The sequence below is a fragment of the Festucalex cinctus genome, chromosome 4 (genome assembly GCF_051991245.1).
Source record: "Festucalex cinctus isolate MCC-2025b chromosome 4, RoL_Fcin_1.0, whole genome shotgun sequence".
In the NCBI taxonomy this organism is placed as follows: domain Eukaryota; kingdom Metazoa; phylum Chordata; class Actinopteri; order Syngnathiformes; family Syngnathidae; genus Festucalex; species Festucalex cinctus.
Genome location: NC_135414.1, coordinates 30,957,402 through 30,969,434, shown reverse-complemented (window position 1 = coordinate 30,969,434; position 12,033 = coordinate 30,957,402). Strand labels below are relative to the sequence as shown.

The window sequence follows — 12,033 nt, the reverse complement described above, 5'->3', positions numbered from 1 at the left end:
TCGCCCTCGCCCTCGTCGTCCTCCTCTTCCTCATCCCGAGTATTGCCAGGCGTGGCGGCGGCAGGAGGAGAGGAACGCAGCTCAGAGGAGATCTTCTCCGCCGTAAATTCCGACGAGAAGGCTCTTGATGTGAACTTCTGCGTGTGTATGTGCCAGGAGGATGTGCGCCAACATACACAAAAACATCGTTCGCTTTCAACTTTGCCATCCTTCCATCTTGACAGACATCCACACACACACCGTTGGCACGTTTCTTTTTGAAGTACATTGTGTATTTTTGACCTCTAAATGTTTAGCAATAGAATATCTGTTGAAAGCGACCAATCGGATGTCATATTTTGGATTTGAGTCACATAGTCGTCATTGGTTCGAATCAAGTTGGCCATATCCTTTTTTATGTTCAGTACTTACATGAAGGAGTCTCTCCAATACCAGGTAAATTACAAGCTGATACCAAGACTGACAAAAAAATAACTGATTGACTGACTAACTTTTTAACCGACCGACTGGCTGAACCAAGCTAAAACTTACTGACATTGATTGAGTTTTTAGCTGGCTAGCTAACTGACTGACTGACTAACTGACTGACACGATAATTCATCAGCGAACAGACTGGATTACATACCAATTAAATAACTGACTGATTAAACAACAAATTAAATAATTAATGAACAGACTTATTGGCTAGCTAACTAGCAAACTGACTGACTGGTAAGCTAGCTAGCTTACCATACGCTAGCCAGCTAGCGTATGAAGCAACTAGCTAACTAAGTGGCTAAATGACTGACTGATGAACTAGAAAACTGACTGACACAATAACTAACGTACGAGCAAACCAACTAACTAAGTGACTGACTAGCTAACTACCTCTTAATCTACCTATTGGCTGTCTGACAAGCTGAATGCCAAACTAATCGACCAAATAACAAATGAGCTAAATGACTGAATACTAAACAATTAATGAACAGACTAACTAGCTAGCTAACTAGCAAACTGACTGACTGGTAAGATAGCTAGCTAGCTAGCTAGCTAGCATATGAAGCAACTTGGGATATATCGCAAAAATGTGGTATCCATCTGACACCAAGCAGATGCAGGGCCAGTATCGCTCATACCAATAAGATAATAAATAAGGTTGATGCTTTATCAAATTGTGAAATTTTTCTATCAGTAGGTTAGTATTGTCATTATTGATCCACCCGTCACCAGAAGTATCAGCAGGCTAGTTCACGTGAAGTTTTATAAAATATGCCAAGTGGGTGATCAAATAAATAAATTGGTTTATTATTATTATTATTATTTTGATATTGTGTTAATGGTGTAAAATGTCCTGCACGCTTGTCCTTGTGTCCCAAATGAATTCAATCATCAGTCAGAGGAAATCTCATGCAAAGATTCCCAAGTGCAAAGTGCATTCCTCTTCACTATCTGACCCCCCCAATACAACCTGCACGGCATGTGTCATAATCATATTGAAAATATGAAATATAATATAGGAGTAATTGTTTGAGGTCACTGTAGGGGAAGGCTGTTGTTTGAAAATCTCCCACTCACAGCTTTATAACACACAATTATGTCCCATTATGTCATTATGATATATTTGTATGGTTCAGATATGAGGCTCTGACAGTACAACTGTAGTTAGCTTTTCATTTGATATGACCACATGTTCAAATACTCAAAATTGACAATATAAATTTGTAAATGTAAAACAAACACAACTCAGTCCCAGCAATAATGCATTTTATGGTCAAAATTCAATGCAAAAGTTAAAAATGCCTTCTAACTGGTCAAACCTTAAACATGCTGCCAACGCGGAATTTTGATTTACATTGTACCACTGTAAATTAAACAAAGCATTTCTGTAAAAGCTGAAACGAGGTCTAATATTTTATTTTTGATGCTCAATGAGAAAGCTTTTATTTTGCAACGTAGTTATCCTCAGGCAGGAAGTGAGGGGGCGTGGCTACCAAGGTGCTAAATGGAGGTAATGTGAGACGGCAAGAAGTGGAGCTTTTGTCCTCTGCACAACAGTGAGACACAAACATAATGTTTTGGTGGAATATAGATTAAATATTGATTATACACCTGGTGAGTAAGATTTATTTATTTATTTATTTTTTCGTGTGGTTCTTTTTCCAACATATAAACAATATTCAGATGTCTTTGGGAGGATATGAGACCATGTTTGCCCCCCTTTTTTGTTGCCATCACGTGGAATTAAAGTATTTATCAATTGTTATTTAGTTTACAACCGACTATAAATTGATTGAATACCTTTAAGAAAGTAAAGAGAGAAAGTTTAGCAAGTTTGCTAGCTTACAGAAGCTAACAGGTGCCCTCCATTTTGTATTCCATGCCCCCAACAAACATACTGTATATAGATTTGGCAACTATATAGGCTATTGTAGTAGCCGAAGAGCAGAGTTGGTGAACTGGCAATAATATTTCCCAGGTAAAACAACATTTGGGGCTTCCCCCCCACCCCTAATTGTTCTGCCTTATCACACATTTAGCGCTAACTGAAAAGTCAATCTCAGGGAAATTGGTTGAAAAACAAGTAAGTACGTTTTAATTTAAATGTAATTTCTCGCCTCTGAAGTGAACGTTGTCCCCCCCAACATGGCCGCCACGTAGTCACGTTGGTTGGTGTATCAAGAGTTATTAATATATGTGCTTGTAGCATCCATCCATCTAGCTAGTTACACGAAGCCACGGTTGTTGGACTTGAAATGAGCACAATAAAGCTCAAATCACCTAAATACTTCAAAATAAACTCTTCAGTTCCATCTATGTATTATTCTAATGAGTCTATTTCAATCTGTCTAGCTTTCTAGATTGGTATTTAGATGGCTACGTGAAGCCATGATTGTTTGGGCCTTGGAATACAAAATGGAGGACATCTGTTAGCCAACAAGCTAACGCAATTACACACAAAATCTTGCTAGATAATTATCCAAATGTCTGCCTGTCTAGATAGATAGTTAAAAGAATCTTTAGGAAACGTGAGTAAATGTCATTTTGTCGTTTTGCGTATTTGTTTCAGCCCTAACTAGCTCAATACCTTATCTAGCTAAATATATTACAGTTCATATATTGTACATGTACAGCTTTCTAGCTACAGTTAGCTACATAGTAACTTGAGTGAATTGATTGAAAACATTGAAAAACTTGAATAAGGGTGATTGGCCCATCGCGAGATGCTGTGACTATCGCGTGACCGGTAGCGAGACTGGGAAAATCTAACATGGCGGCGCTCTGCTGCTAAAATAGAATTAGCTTTATATTTCTAATTAAACCCGAATTTAATGATTAGATAAATTCGATTTTTTTCTTTTCTAAGGGTGATTGTAGCTTGTTTGCTAATCTATTTGTGGTCATGTATCGCTAGATAGGTAGGCACAGTATCCAACTAGCTCGATGGATATCCATTTTACTGGCAAGCTAGTTAGGTGGCTATGTAATTAGAAGTGATGGGTTTGATTGGAAACCTTTACAAACTTTAGCGAGTGCGATCTTTGTTTTGTTTGCTAATTTGTTGGTGGTACGATCCAGCCGGAATGTAGCGAGCTCGCTAGGACAAAAGAGTGTTCATATAGCACATCGCGATGTCGACTTTCTAATGACTTGTTGATGAGTTGCTCATCAAGGCACATCAAGGACATTTTCTGAGAATTCAAAAGTGCACTTTGACAACTGCACAAGTGGAAAAAGTGATGTTTTTTTTTTTTCTTTTCTTTTCTTGCGTCCGACCTCAGGAAGAAGACTGACTGACGAGTGAACGCATGCGAGGAGGAGCTCTCATTAATATTACACAGACTCTTCTTTGACTTGATTTCCTTTCTCCGTCTGAGCGTCGCAGGCGGCGCGAATTAAGGTGTGCAAATCACATTTTAGGCTTCAGTGTACAAAGAAGCACAGAATTGTTTTAACCTTCCCTCCTCCTCCTCTCTCCTCGGCTGCATATGAATATGGGCGCGCATAAATATATGTATATGTACACAGGCCTTTTATCTGGATGAATTATTTCAGGAGTTGACGTTGTTTGTGCAAAAAAGATTCAGTTCAATAATTTAAAAGTTGATTCATTGCGTGCTGCCGCCACTTTTGCAATCGGTAAAAACTCACATATATTAGCATGTTAGCAACTTAGCTCACCTCTTCTTGAGGGACAGCACAGGCGTAATATGGTAGTTTTTATTCAGCATATCAAGTATTTTTGCATGTGAAATACTACTTTATCATGTGTTGCTGTTGTTGTAAATAATTATACTTTGCCATAAAATATTGAAATTTTGTTCTCATAAACCTACCAGAGCCCCCTTCTGTATTTATGGTTTTATTCTCAGAAAATTACAGATTTATTTCTGGTAAAATATGGCTCTTCTCATAAGATTTTGATTGGGGAAAATATTCAGATTTTATTCACAAATTATATTTTGGGAAAATTGTTGTGACTGTTGACATAAAACTAGAAAGTTTTTTTTTTCTTGTAAATTATTCTGACTATTCTGACAAAAAAAGAAAAAGTAAATGGACCAGTTTTTCTCTAATACAAATGTATTTTCATGACAATTATGATTAAAACAATTTATTATTATTAGGACTATTATTACTACTATTATTATTTTAAATATATATGTTTTATTTTATTTATTTTAAATATATATATATATATATATATTTTTAAATGGTATCATTTGATTTTCATGAAACTATGATCCATTTCTGGTAAAATATAACTATTAAGCTAAAAGCACAATTTTTGTCTCAAAAATTTTGTTTTCTGGTAGACTTTATTCAAATTTTTGCCCCCAAAAACTTTTTCATGTGAATATATATATATATATATATATATATATTTATTTTAATGGAAAAATACTGTCATGGCTTAAAATTCAATTTAGGAGTTAAACTTTGTCATAATTACCTTTTTAATATGGTAAAATATGAACTATTCCCCTTTTTTTTTCCCTGGTAAAATATGAATCAAAATCTGAATATTTAAAACATGTCCAAATGCGAGTTTACTTAATTATAATTTTCCCTGAATATAAATACTGTATTCCCATCTTTATTCTGTAAAACGACAGATTTATTCATAATGATTTTTTTCCCCCCTTTTGGTAAATGTGCAACTTTTTATTTATTTATTTATGTATTTATTAAGAGCCTAAGTTCGGCCACCTTTTTTCCAAAAAAGAATTACACACTATGTATTTATTAATGCTAACATACTATAGGAAATGTCATCCATTCATCTTTTTTTTTTTTTTTTTTCCCCCCCCGAACCGCTTATCATAAGAGTTGCAGGCATGCTGGACGTAATATTATGTTTGAAGCGACAGAAATGAAACCGCAAATGGTGCATCAACATTCAACACGTGCACAAACACTTACTGGCATATATTCTTTATCCTCTGTGAAGACAACTAACATTACAGGGGCTTACCAAGCAGTTGTGACCGTCTCCATGTTTTGTTTTGTTTTTTCTTCCCTTGATGGACTTGCGTGCAAGCGTGTAAAAGGTGTTTAAAGGCTTTTATTTATCGCAGGCTTTAATTTAGTCTTTAGAGGAGAGTGTGTATATCAGCAGCGTGGTCAGCGGCCCTTGCATGAAATATTCATGAAAGATATGCACAATTTATGAAAGCTTATTATTGTAAAATTGCTGATCCACTGCTGGGACGCAGCTACAGGCAAACAATGATGCTTTTTTTTTTTTTTTCTCCCTTCGTCTTATGATGATGATGATGATGATGATGATGATGATGATGATGCAGAGGGAAAACAGTAAGCTGGGTGTGTGTTGGGGGGGGGGATTCCTGCATATTTTAATGTTAATATCATAACGTGGAAGGTTATTATTATGTATGGAAAAAGAGCAACGCTTCAAATGGAAAATGGTAAATTTGAGGGATGCTTAAATGACCTGTAGAAATATAAAAGTATAATAATATTCGATATGACTATTATACATATACTGTATGTAAACAGTGTGTGTGTGTGTGTCATCTTTTAGTGCTTATGGAATGGATACATTTTCTCATAATATTCCCACTTTATATTGTCTTAATCTTAAAATGGTGTTGTTTTGTTTGTAATGCAAAACAATTTTTGATCGTTCAACATAATTAAGATTAAAATATTATTATTATTATTATTATTATTATTATTATTATTATATTATTGTATTATAAAACATTATATTAGAACAATTTTCACTGTATTTTTTAAAGATATTTTTTTTTCTCATTAGGATTGCCTTACATTATTGTTGACGAGGGTCGGGCCGACTTTTTATATATTTTTGTAATTTGTCAAATTTCTATGACTTAAAGCAGACAAAATAAAATAAAAGAAAATTAGATACCTTTATGTTTCCCATAATAAAAGACATGAGGATGGAAATCAAGCAGAATATGGATTTTGTTTTTTTTTGTCTTGACTTTTCATTTTTTTCTGATACAATGAAGACTTAATTCTCTTACAATTATGATTTTATTTCTCATATTACAACTGCATATTTTAATGTTAATGCCATAACATGGAAGTTGATTATTATGCATGGAAAAAAGAGCTTCAAATGGAGGGCAGAGTCAAATTTGAAGATGATGGTTAAATGGCCTGTAGAAATGTGTATATGTATTAATATCTAGAGCTGTATATTGATATATGTGTGTGTGCGTGCGTGCGAGGGAGCTCTTGGTGTTTATGGGATGGAACTAATGTCGTTGGGGGTGGGATATTCCGCCTTCTCCGCGGGAAATCTCCTTCCATCCCATCGGGGCCCGCGTGCGCGACGAGCTGGGTCGCTGATGGGGTTGGGGGTCAAGGGTTAAGAGCCGGTTATTTTTAAGACGGACACGACTGGGGTGTGGACACTGATTGCCTGGCCGAGCGGCGTAATTAGCAATTAGCGGCTAAATACGCCGTTCGGCGCGAGGCCCATTTAGCCGCTAATGCTCATCATTTAGGCCGAGGTGGCGGGAGAAGATGAAGATGGCTCCGTGTCACATTGTTTCCCCATCAAAGACACACGCGCACACATTACGCCGTTTCTTCTTAGGCCTACTTACTGCAACTTTCTTCTTTTTTTTTTCCCATTTAGGAAGAGATCGGCTTCCATGTGCTAGCTGCTTTGTAGGAAGCTAGCAACATGCTAACAGCAACAACCATGAGGGATGTTTGTGGCAACACTGTCAGGTAAGAGTTTGTCTTAATCATGAACACGCTTTCAAAACCTGACCCTGGCTTTCAACCCAACCCTTCAAAGGCCAAATCTTGTTGGGAAAAACTCTTAGCCTACTTTGAAACCCTGCTTTGAAATTCTAACGCCCAATTCACACTGACTGCGGAACGGACGCGGTGCGTTTTCCGCACGGCTTCCGCGTTTGTTGCGTGTCCGGAAAGCTGCACCCGTCAGACCGCAAGATCACGTAGGGGTTCACATTGGAGAGTTGAGTTCACGTGATATCAACCGTGTATATAGACTCGTATTTTGTAAACAATAGCCACGCTTGCCTGTTGTCACATCGATATGCTTTTTGTACATTATTTGGCTCTTCTACCATGGGTAAGTACGTTTTGTGTTTAAATATTATTTTGTCATGTTTAATTTATTCTGCGCTCATTCTTTGTCTTAAATGTCCAACAACTCATGTCATGCTATGTAGCTAGCTAGCTTGCCTCCCAAAAAACAAGTTTGCAAACAGTTTCATTTTGAAATATACCGGATTTACCTTGATGCGAGATGCCCAACTTCCTGTCTGGCTCGTTTAATTTCTTCAGCTTCATGAAATTCCGCATGCAGCGTCCGGAAAAATGTGAATTGAAAAATGCTAATTTGAAAAAGGCTAATTTACTAGCTCATAGCATGGAGCCATAGTAGCCACTTGTTGACATACTGTATTTGTGTGGGAAGTTGTTTTCATCAAAAAGATGAGAAAAAAAATCATGTGAAATAGTTCTAGATTCAAAATGTTCAACATTATCTGTTGACAAAAAAAAAAAAACAGGGGTAAAATGATTGCCCTGACTAAAACTCGACTAAAACATTGGCAGTTTTTGTGGACAAATACTAGACAAATAAAATGTTTTCTTGGACTAAATAAAAATGGGATGAGGTTGACTATAACTATGATTAAAAAATAACAAACGTGATTGTAACTGGACTACAACTAAGACTAAATTTAAAAATGGTGAATAAAATGAACACTATTGGAATGTCACAATGTGATCATTAACATCTGCTTCGCATCACTGGAGCAAAAGGTGGCTACCCTGACAGGTGTATGGTGTACGCAAAACAACAAGAAAAAAAAAATCAAAAATATAAATAAGAGCAAAAAGAAGAAAGAAGCCAGTAAACAGCGGGAATGTTTGTCCCGGCCGCGATTTCCTGACATGGAAGCGATTGGAACGCGCTGTGACAAGTCGTGAGTGGCCAGACGACATTCACCAAATGACACCGCGGCGCTCGCGTCTCATCAATAAGTCAGACACAAAAAACAAAACAAAAAGCAGTGTCACAAATATCATTCTGTGTCTGCATGTGTGTGCGTGCTTTTGTCTACTTTTGGGACTAATGAGTTGTCGTTTTGCTGCTTTTCGCCTTTCTTGCAATTTCTTTGCTCTTCAAACCTAACAAATAAATTCAGCCAGCATACAGAAAAGTATGCATGAATGGAGGAGCTGCTAACGCTAACTAAGTCTTCAGAAATGCTAATACGTCCTTACTAGTGTTAATTTTAGCCGCCAATTTTTTTTTTTTAATTTAGTCTGTTTTAGTACAGTTTCAATCACGCCTGTTCGTTTATATCATAGTTAGTCAACATCATCCCGTTTTTATTTAGTCCATTTTAGTCAACTATAAATCAAGCATTTTAGTCATTATTTAAGTCCAAGAAAACATCATTTTATTCGTCTAGTCTTAATCGACAAAAACTGCCAACGTTTTAGTCAGGACAATCATTTAACCACTCTTATTTCTTCTGTTTTTGTTTTTTTTTCAGAACATTATGTTGAACATTTTGAATCTCAAACTATTCACATAAAATTTTCTCTCATCTTTTTGATGAAAAACAACTTCATACAAAATTACAGTGGCTACTCTGGCTCCATGCTACAAGCTAGCAAGTTAGCCAGCATTAGTTAGCGGTCAGATTAATATTATTGTTGGATCGTTATAGCCATTGGATTAATGTTATGTTATAACTATAATTTACTTAATATAATATAATTAATAATAATACTTAATATAATAATATACTTTTTTGAAAAAAACTTTTTTAACCTCCTGTCTGTCCCATGTGTTAGCACGTTGCGCTCGCTAGCTGCAGATTTGAAAGGGGGCGTGTCACTGAGTGTCACATGACCGTGTCACCGTGACAGATTAGCAGAGACAAGATTTTACAAAATCGTATCATTTTGATTCAGATTTAGTCCCAATTATTGTTTATTAATGAAGGTTTTAGTCCAGTCTAGTTTTAGTCCAGTGAAAAATGTGTTGACATTTTTTGTTTAGTTTTTGTTGACGACATTAATAGTTCTAACTCCAATGATTCCTCAACGAAAAGAATCCCGCCTTCCATATATGCATTTGAGTCAGCAAACGTCCGTGAAAATCCAAACATAATTGTACGTATGAGCCGCGTGTTTGCAAAGTCATGTCCACGGCGTCCGCTTGAAAAGGATTAGCTTCGCGTCTCCCTCGCGGGAACACTTTGCTTAGCGCAAATCCTGGGAAGCCCTCGAGGGGGGGGGGGGATCCGTGTTGTAACGTTACTGATAGCTGGGGGTGATCCTCACCCAGAACCCCCCCTTGCCCCTTGCCGTGCGTCGGGATGCCAGGATATTTTCAAGCGTTTGACACTCGGCTTCCTGTCATCTCTCGCCAAAGCACTTTATGCGCGTTTGTGCTGGATTTTGGCTGCTTTTGGAATATTAAGCAGAGACAAAACGATAGCAATGAAATGATTTTGATGGGGGGGAACAATTGAGATGAAATGATAGGGGGGGGGGAAATAGTGAAGAATCAATCGATAGTGCTGGAACAATAGGTATGAAACGATATCGCCAAAAGCATAAGAAAATGATGGTGACAAAAGAATATTACGAAGTGTTGAATGGCCAATATGGAGTACGGGTACATTTGTTTTTATTGATTTGATTGGAACCTTGGTATAAAATCTGTCACAGGAATGTAAATGTCGTGTTTTTGACACGTTATTTACATAGCGCTGCGGTTGTCATTGATTTCAATTATTTACGATTTTGATTAGGTCATGTTAAAAAAACAAAAAAAACAACAACATATGATTCATGTCATTGTATTGGATTCAATTCTAAACGTAAAATTCCCATTTTTACGAATGCACCAAGTAAGAGAAAGAAGTTTCTGCTATTTTGTAGGGATGTAACGATATCCAAACATCACAATACGATATTATCACAATATGAAGGTCGCGATATGGTAATTATCACGATATTTGGCGATACAAAAAAAGGTCACAATATTGTAAAAAAAATGAGCTCATACTAAGAAAACAAAATAAAAAGAAAAAAACATATTGCTTATGTACAATACAGCAATGAAAAATATTATAAAATTCTAAATATTACGTATAAAAAATATATAAATACAATATATATATATATAAATATATACATATATATATATATATATATATATATATATATATATATATATAAATATATATATATATATATATATATATATATATATATATATATATATATATATATATATATATATATATATATATATTGAGGCACTTACTATTGTAAGCACACATTGCGTTCCTCCACATATTGACTCAGTTCACTTCATCAGACCAATAGCGTGGATTTTAAACATAGAAGGGCCAAAAGATGCCTTGTGAAAATTAAACTGCACTAAAAAAAACTAGCCACCAGAGGGTGCTAGAATGGCACAAATGGAAATCAACCCGACTTTTTTTTTTTTTTTTTAACATATGTGCTGCTTTTAATATCGTGACATGACGATGATGATATGTTGTGTGTTTTAATATCGCGATATCATGATGTTGCCGTTATTGTTACATCCCTACAATTTTTTTGTTTTGCAGCATTGGGACTTCTGAGAATGTCTTCCATGTAAAGGCAAAATTGGTGCTGCATGAAATCCTTGACTGAATTGACAATCAATGTGAATCGTGAATCGACTCAGGCCCTTCTAAATCGATTTGAAGCGATACCGGGCCCGAATCACGGACATAACGGGCCCGACGATATACGCCACAGCTGAATTAGCGCTAGGAAACGAAGGCGGCCAAAAGAATAGCGACGGCGCGACGGCATAGAGCTGGGGGTTCTCCCCCGGCAGCCTCGAGCGCGCGTGGGGTTGCCAGAACGTTTTTTTTTTGTGTTTTTTTCCAGCGTTTGTCTTTTCCCTCTCATCCGGCGCCAAAGCACTTTTAGCCGCCGCAGCATTGTGGCTCGTCTTCGTGGCCACGGGCTGCTACCCGCCCGCCTTTCTTTATGCACAAACAATACCTGCCTCGTCGCCTTCTCCCGCCGCAGCACTTTTTTGATTCTCTTTTTTTTTTTTTTTTGCCGTCTCTTTATTTCACGTCGGAGGCGTCATCACTTTTGTCGTCGCTGGTATTGAATAGTTAATGCCACCGCCGCCTTAACCCCCCCCGACTCTCCCGTGACTTTTTAGTAGTATTTTTACATCTGCACGATGCCTTGAACGCCACGTGACGTCGCCCCCTCGGGACCGGGGAACGACACTGCGGGGCGTCTTTGGCGTTTTTATAGCCGGATGCTTTGCTTTAAACGTTGCACTTTAATGTCTTTTTTTTTTTTTTTTTTTAATCTGTCTTTTATTGCAGCGAAGCGTCTCACGTGCAGCTCGATGAACAGTTTGCTTTAAGGAAGGACAATCAGAAAACAAAAACAAAGCTTTTATTAAGAGTCAACAATGGATAAGGGAGCTTCCATATTTGAGCTGTTTAAAATTCTTGACAAGGCTTTTTTTTCCCCTTC

The 12,033-nt window shown here is 36.8% G+C and overlaps 1 protein-coding gene across 1 annotated transcript in view; it reads left to right on the top strand.

Annotated features, from left to right (window-relative positions):
• The first annotated feature begins 2,041 nt into the window (after positions 1-2,041).
• Positions 2,042-12,033, top strand: part of znf536 (zinc finger protein 536) — a 288,563-nt gene continuing 278,571 nt past the window's right edge. The window contains exons 1-2 of the mRNA XM_077520264.1: positions 2,042-2,091; positions 7,112-7,206. The gene's annotated coding sequence lies outside the window, so the exon portion shown is untranslated. The remainder of the gene's footprint in view (positions 2,092-7,111; positions 7,207-12,033) is intronic.